This window comes from Azolla caroliniana, unplaced genomic scaffold, assembly GCF_043228905.1.
Source record: "Azolla caroliniana isolate FFs.n. ecotype wild unplaced genomic scaffold, voAzoCaro1.0.p SCAF_1, whole genome shotgun sequence".
NCBI lineage: Eukaryota > Viridiplantae > Streptophyta > Polypodiopsida > Salviniales > Salviniaceae > Azolla > Azolla caroliniana.
In genome coordinates, this window is record NW_028230436.1 from 23,244,073 (window position 1) to 23,251,940 (window position 7,868).

A 7,868-nucleotide genomic window follows, 5' to 3' on the forward strand; every position below is an offset into this window, starting at 1 on the left:
TGATACAGAGCATGTCTCTGTTGTAACCGCCGCCAGACGAAGATTGTGAGCAGGAGGTCGTTGCCTCTGTGCTCCTTGTTGTACTCATTGCATAATGATAGTTTGGAGTCTGTGGACTCCCATGGTTTTTCCCTCTCGGGGGTTTTCCACGTTAACATCCTGTGTATTCTCTTTCTGTTCGTGTACTTACCTCCATTCCCATTTCTTCTGTGTTTGATTGTCATCAAGTGATCTATGCTTTAGTTGTGGCCGGAGATTATTCCGCACATTTCTTAACAGCTTGGAATCTTCATGACATCTGCCCCCACCAAACCGCATGTCCACCGGTACGTGCCAAGTTCGGAGAAGGGTGAGAGATTCTAGCTGGTGAGGAACTGGTCTTCCGTAATCTGCATTCTGGCTGCGCGTTGGCTTCGCCGGTCTGAACCGTCGACTCCGGTTCCTTCTCCGCGTTTGCCTCTCCGTAGGCTTGTTCGACCCATCGACAGGTCATTCCCCGCGATCCCGTAGTGCGCGTGCTTCCCCGTTGGCCCTTCTTTCGACCGCATGCACGCTTCTCGTCCCTTCGGATACACGGTGTCCTCCGTTCGAGGAGCACCCGTGATGGCCCGCTTGGCCTCTGTCGACCTTCGCGTCGTCCCGGTTCTCGTTCCACACTGATCTCCACTGCCTTCGTCCCCTCGCCGCCACCTACCTTCTCCTTGGTCTTACGTTGCCACGACGACCGAACTGCCAAGGTCTCCGGAACCAGTGTGGAGGATCCCTCTCCGGCCTTCTACGTGAGATCACCTAGACCGGCAACCCATCTTTGCACCTGTATTCCCGCTCTAGCACCTCCGTGTGCCGCACATTCCCTTCTCGTGTTCGGCTCCACCCGTGCCGAACTCCGGTTACTTCCCATGCATGTGTCATCGGCCCTCGCCCGGCTAGATCGTGCATCGTCGCTTCTCTGCATACCGGTGTCCTCCGCTTCCGAGGAACACCCCGTAGTAGCCCGCTTGGCCACTTTCGTCTTCTGCTGCTGCCACCGGTTCGGAGCCTTCCGCTTGGCGTCGTCCCTTCGCCCCCACTAGCTTGTTACCTCGGGTTTGGCCTGCCACGCTAGTCGTTGCCACTCCAACTGAGCCGTCGAGATCTCCGAAGCTGGTGTGGAGGATCCTTCTCCAGCCCTCGATCCTGTTCCCGGTCTCCAATCCGTGCAGTCTGTTACGCCCCGTGCTCTCGTTCCCGGCATCGCCGTGCACTGTCTTCCGCCTTCCTTGTTCGGCACCACCTGTGCCGAACACCGTCCTGTACCCGTGCTTTGCTTTGGCCCTTGCTGGCCACTCGCATGTCTCTTGCTCCACTCTCAAGTGTGTCCTTTCCAGCTCGGCACACCGTTCTTTGAGTGGGTGTCCCCGATAGCTTACCGGAAGATCACCCTCGCCGTGTCCCGGCCTGCATGGCCTCCTTCGTTCGCGTGACGCCTCGGCTATTCGGTGCTTTTGTTGTTGCTGCCTTCGTCCCCTTGCCGCCACCTTCCATTGCCCTTGATTTCACATTGCCACGTCGGCCAAACTGCCAGGGTCTCAAGACAGGTGTGAAGGATCCTTCTTGGGCCTCTGATTTGTTGGGTCACCGACTCGTGTACCGAGCGTGTTTGATCTTTCTCTCGCCGACTCTACCGGTCGGGTACGTATATGGTTCGTGGCCACGTCGCTGGCCTAATACCTCCTTCTGCTCTTTCGGCCCTTGCTTTAACGGATCCCGTTCACCTGCCGCCACCGTCCTTCTCTCTAGGTCTCACGCCGACTCTTGGGCCAATTGCCGGAGTGTGTGGATCGGTGTGAGGACCCCATAGGACCGTCTTCTCGTTGCCTTTGCCCTCGTCCCCTTTCCGCCACCGTCAGTCTCTTGGTCTTACGTCAGCTCCGCTGCCGACTGCCGAAGTCTCTAGATCCGGTGTGAAGGATCCTCCTTGGGCCTCCCGTCTTTCTGACCCTATCCTGGGTCTTCCTTCTCAGCATGTCGAGAGGGTGGCTTGCTCCACACCCTCTCCCGTGGTACCGATGTACCATGCTCCGGCCTCTCCGTAGGCCTGCTTCTTCCTCCCTTCCGGATCGGTTATCCCGAAGTCCGCTACGCCTGGTTCTCGTCCGGGTCCGTTTGTAACTCAGCATTGCCGGGTCCCGTTCTCCTGCCACCACCATTAGTATCTTGGTCTTACGTCGCCTCCGCTGTCGACTACCGAAGTCTCTAGCCTGGTGTGACGTGACCCATAGGACCGGTCTTCCTTCTTCGCCTCCGGATTGGTTGTATTGGCTGTGACCTCCGCGTCCTCGCCGCCACTTTCCGTATCTTAGGTCTGCCGTTGGTTTTCGGACGCAACCACCTAAGTCTCAGGAACGAGTGTGGAGGACCCATACTTCAGTCAATTGCCTCTTTCGTTTCTCCCCGCCGCTGTCCACCTCTTTCCTTGTGCTTCCCCACTATCTCCCTTCTCTTTCGGTCTCACGTTGCCAAGCCGGCCAAACTACCAAAGTCTTCGGTCAAGATGTGGGGATACTAATTTTGTAACGACTCCCGATGACTTGTCCCAGATCACTGACCCTTTTAGTGGTGTTAGTGGAAAGCATCCACTCTATGATCGATGAAGCCCTACCTGGGCTTGATTCTCCAATGTCCGGAGTTTCGGCTCCAATGCCGATCCCATCGGCCTTGTTCTATACTCTCGATCATCTTCTTCTGGATTCCCAACCTTCGCCCGGCCAGTCTTTCTCCCCATGTAAAAGAGGGTGGCTCGTCCTGCACCTTCTCTCGTATCGGCACCTTCATACCGAACCTTGCCCCTGTCGAAAGATCCACATCCGGATCGTGCTCCACCCGAATCGGAACGCCGACCAATTTGTTCCCTGATTGGGTCGACTTCCGATTCCGCTCCCTTCGGTGCCGACTCTCATTTCCCCTTTCGTTTCTGCCGCGGCTCCGTCCTCGACCTCCTCTCATGCCGTTTCCCATCTATCTTTGTTGGCATCCTGCTAGGACTCCTCGCTGGCGCCTTCCATCTCTCTGGTCTTATGTCGGCACACGAGCTCAACTGCCGGAGTCTCCGGAACCTACGTGGAGGGCTCTTCTCCGCTCCCGACCTCCTCCTTGGACGGTCTTTCTCCGCAAGTCGAGAGGGCGTCTCGCTCCACACTGTCTCCCGTGGTACCGTGGTACCATTCCTTGGTCTTGTCAGAACCAAGGATAAAAGATAGAGTGATGGAAGAAGGATAGAGAAGAATGGATGTATAAGATAGAGAAAGAAAGAGAATGGATACAAGATATGTAATGAGAGCTAAAGACTGGTGTTGATTCGAATTGATTTGAGAATACATGTATGCGCTTATTTATAGGTTCCTATAGAATAGCTTAGAGGTTTCTAGAATGTTCTAGAATGTTCTAGACCTAGAATGCTCTAGGACATTCTAGAACATTCTAGAATAATCTAGAGTTTTTACAATAATCAATGTAATACAAGAAGTAGCTTTTATTGTTTCATATAACAATAAGCTATCTTAATGGTTGAGGTTTTCAAGTATGAATTACAAGGTTCGAGGTTCAAGTCCGGGTGACGCCATAATGGTCATGTGTTCATGACACTATCCCTCCTTCGAGAACGCCGAGTGGAAGTCGGCGTTAACATTGTTGGGCCGGGCTTGTTTGGATAGTGACGATGGAAGTCGTTGACCAGAGCTTCAGCATTACAAACGTTATCGATGGGTTCCCAAGTGCGATCACTCGGAGGATAACCAAGCCAATCAACTAGATAATAAAGCTTATTGCGCACAATCTTAGAATCGAGAATAGCAGCTACCTCGTATTCGGGGCTGTCCACAAGTTGTACAGAAGGCGGTGGTGGCACGACACGATCAGGAATTAAAGAGGTGTGGCAAGGTTCCAAAAGAGAGCTATGAAAGACAGGGTGAAGCCGCATATGTGCAGGAAGGTTAAGACGAAATGTTGCATCATTAATCTGCGCCGTGATGACAAAAGGACCTAAGCGTTGATAATCAAGCTTAGCACATGGTTGGGTAGTCTTGATGTGACGACGAAGCAACCATACACGGTCACCAACCTTAAACGGAGACTTAAGACGATGTCGATCGGCATTGGTCTTATGGTGTGCTTGCGCTTTCTGAAGATGTGACGATAACTCGAACTGGATTTGTTGTAGTCGGTGGAGGTGATGCGCCGCACTAGGGTTTCGTGACCCCTCGGGAAGATCCAGTATACACCATCGAGGGTGGTTGCCGGTGTAGGCAAAGAAAGGTGTAACTTTGGTAGAAGAGTGGACCATGTTGTTGTATGCAAACTCAGCAAGATGTAAAATTTTACTCCAATCATCTTGTTGATAACTAATGAAACATTGAAGATATTGCTCGAGCGTTTGATTTGTGCGCTCTGTTTGTCCGTCAGTTTGTGGATGATAAGCCGAAGAGAGTTTGCAAGAGATTTTGAGGCCTGCCCATAGGTGCTTCCAAAAGTGTGAGATAAATTGAGGACCTTGATCGCTAATAATATCATTCGGGAGACCATGATGGCGAAACACTTCACGCATAATGAGAACTGCAGTTTCTTCACTATTGATGGTCTTTACACATGGTACAAAATGTGCCATCTTGGTGAACCGATCCACTACTGTTAAAATAGTATCAAAGCCTTTGGAAGGTGGCAGATCCGTAATGAAATCCATAGAAATAGACTGCCATGGCTTGTTGGGAGGGGGTAATGGTTGTAGTAAGCCATAAGGGTGATGCCGGGGTATTTTGGCGCGACAGCAGGTGTCACAAGTGCGAACATAATCTTCGACAAATTTTTGCAAGTGAGGCCACCAAAACAAACGTTTCACCAGCTCAATGGTCTTGGAAATACCAAAATGTCCAGCCATGGGGGCATCATGACAATGTTCCAACACTTGAAGTCGGGGTGATCCGTCGGGGACGTAAAGGAGATTCTTGTAGAAGAGTAAACCATCTTGCCACTTGAAGTCCTGATAATGTTGAGATGACCCTGGCAATGTGGAGCAAGATGGACGACTTGAACCACAGTGGGCTAAGACATCCTTAGCAAAATCATCCGAATGAAGTTGTTGCCGAATAGTGTCAAGAAGGGTAGAATCAAGTGGTGTGGCATAAATTGTTGTTACCTGTAGCTTTGATGGCCCGAGGAGAGTTTGCTTTTGATTGTCAAAGGCTGGATCTCCAGGTCGAAGTGCTAGATACGAACGCCGAGACAGAGCATCTGTTTTCCCTTGTTGTTTTCCGGGGCGAAAAATGATCTTGAAATCGAAACGCGTTAGAAATTGGGCCCACCGAGCTTGTCGTCTATTTAATACTCGAGCTGTTTGAAAATATGTGAGATTTTTGTGATCACTATAAATGATAATCTGATGAGGTGATCCTTCTAGAAAATGACGCCATTGCTCGAATGAGTCGACCACAGCTAGTAACTCCTTGTCATGCACCTCATAGTTTATCTCCGAAACAGTAAACTTTCTCGAGTGAAACGCGACTGGATGTATCTGCCCGTCCTCGCCTGGTTGCGATAGGATACTCCCCAATGCAAAGTCTGATGCATCCGCCTCCATAGTAAATGGCTTTTCAGGATCAATATGTGCTGGGATGGGTGCTGATGTGAATGCCTCTTTTAGCTGCGTAAAAGCCTTGTCCGCTTCGATACTCCCAAAAAATGCTTGAGTTTTCTTGGTGAGTTGAGTAAGGGGCAACACAATGCTTGAATAATTATGTATGAATTTGCGATAGAAGTTCGCAAATCCGAGGAAACACTGGACATCCCGAACTGAGCATGGGGGTTTCCATTCCAATATTGTTTGGACTTTTGCCGGGTCCATGAAAACACCCTGGGATGAAATAGTGTATCCCAAAAATTCGACTTGTTTGCAATCAAAACTGCATTTCTCAAGTTTGGCGTAAAGACCATACTTCCTTAGGCGTTCAAGTACTTGCTGCACATGTATATCATGCTCCCCCTGTGTTTTAGAGTAAATCAATAGATCATCTAGGTAGATGATTAGAAAAATATCCAAGAAATCCCGGAAGATGTCATTTGCCATATGTTGGAATACGACAGGTGCATTTGTGAGCCCGAAAGGCATGACTGTATACTCGAAATGACCATACTGAGTACGAAATGTTGTTTTCCACTCATCTCCCGGCCGAATTCGAACAAGATTATATGCACCCCTTAGATCAATTTTGGTAAAATGCTTTGCCCCACCAATGCGTTCTAAGAGATTGGAGATTAAAGGTAAAGCATACCTATTCCTTATGGTGACTTTATTTAAACCTCGATAGTCCACGACCAAACGAAGGGAGCCGTCCTTTTTCTTCACAAAAAAGATAGGAGCACCAGCTGGAGACTTTGAATGTCGAATAAACCCATGTGCAAGATTTTCCTCGATGTATTCTCGAAGAACCTCAAGCTCAGTGGGTGATAAATTGTAAATCGGACCCCACGGAGGCTCTTTTCCTGGTTGGAGATCAATAGGACAGTCGTACGGCCGATGCTTTGGAAGAACACTAGCTTTGACTTTGTCGAAAACATCAGCATAGTCTTGATATTTTTTGGGAATTTGGATGTCTGAATTCCCTTGAGTGACACTAGAAGGTGTCACTGATACTGCAAACAAGAAAAGGTCCTCCTTGCCTCCCACTTGGTGCAATTGTTGCAATGTGATGGCTGAAATTTGATGAGAAGGATATGGTGCATCGGTAGAACTATATACTTTGGGAGGATAATCCCGAGTTCGATCCTTGACAATGATATTTTCTGCTAAAGGGCACCTAATTTCTCGCTTCCTCCAATCGATTCTAGGGTTATGTAGCTCGAACCATGGCAAACCGAGGACAATTGGATGCTCAGGACTACGGATTATGTTAAAGGAAACTACACATCCTAAATCACCCAAGAGTATGTGTATTGGCTCAGACTCTTCAAATATCTTCCCGGAAGCTATGGGGCGTCCATCAATCACTACTACGGAAACTGGAGAAGGAAGTGTATGCAAGGATATTTGGTGTTTTTGGGCAAAATCTCTATCCATGAAACAAGAATTGGCTCCAGTATCTAAGAGGGCTTGGACTTGAAGTTGACAACTGGGTGTCCTAACTTGTACTAGGGCTGAGAAGACTCTACTAACATGCTTGGAAGAAATGGAACCCACACTAGGTTGTACATATCTAGGGTTGTCCAACCAAATGGCTCCTATTTTGGCCGGACATATTCGTTTGACTCCTCTTCTAATTGGCTTAGGACTTCAAATTTATTGGACAAGGATGGATTATTCATAATATTAGATTCACTAACTACTTCTAAAATGTTGGACTCATTTTTATTGTCATAGTGAATTTGATTTACCTGACGTCTCGGCCTACGGGAGCAATGAATGGCTATATGTCCTGGACCTCCACAATATAAGCACAGATGGTTTGCTCGACGACGTTGCTTCTCTTCGTCTGACAACGGTCCTCGTCGTTGAGTCATATCGATCTCCATGGGTGTAGGACTATCCATTGGGACTGGACTACGTGTTTGCCTTGGAGTTGGAGCAGGGCTATACATTTGCCTTGGGGATGATTGCGTCGTTACTGATGCATCAGTTGGTGTGAATCTAGATCTTGTTATTTGTTGTTGTCGCTCACATCGACGCTCAAAAAGGCGATTATCACACCGTATTGCTCGACTAATAGCTTTTGTAAGTGACCTTGGATCCTCGGGGAAGGTAAGAAGTAAGTCTTTGACATCACTACGAAGGCCTGAACGGAATTGCTCCATTAGGGCTTGTTCATCCCAAGGAATATCGCTTGCGATGAGACGGAAATTGG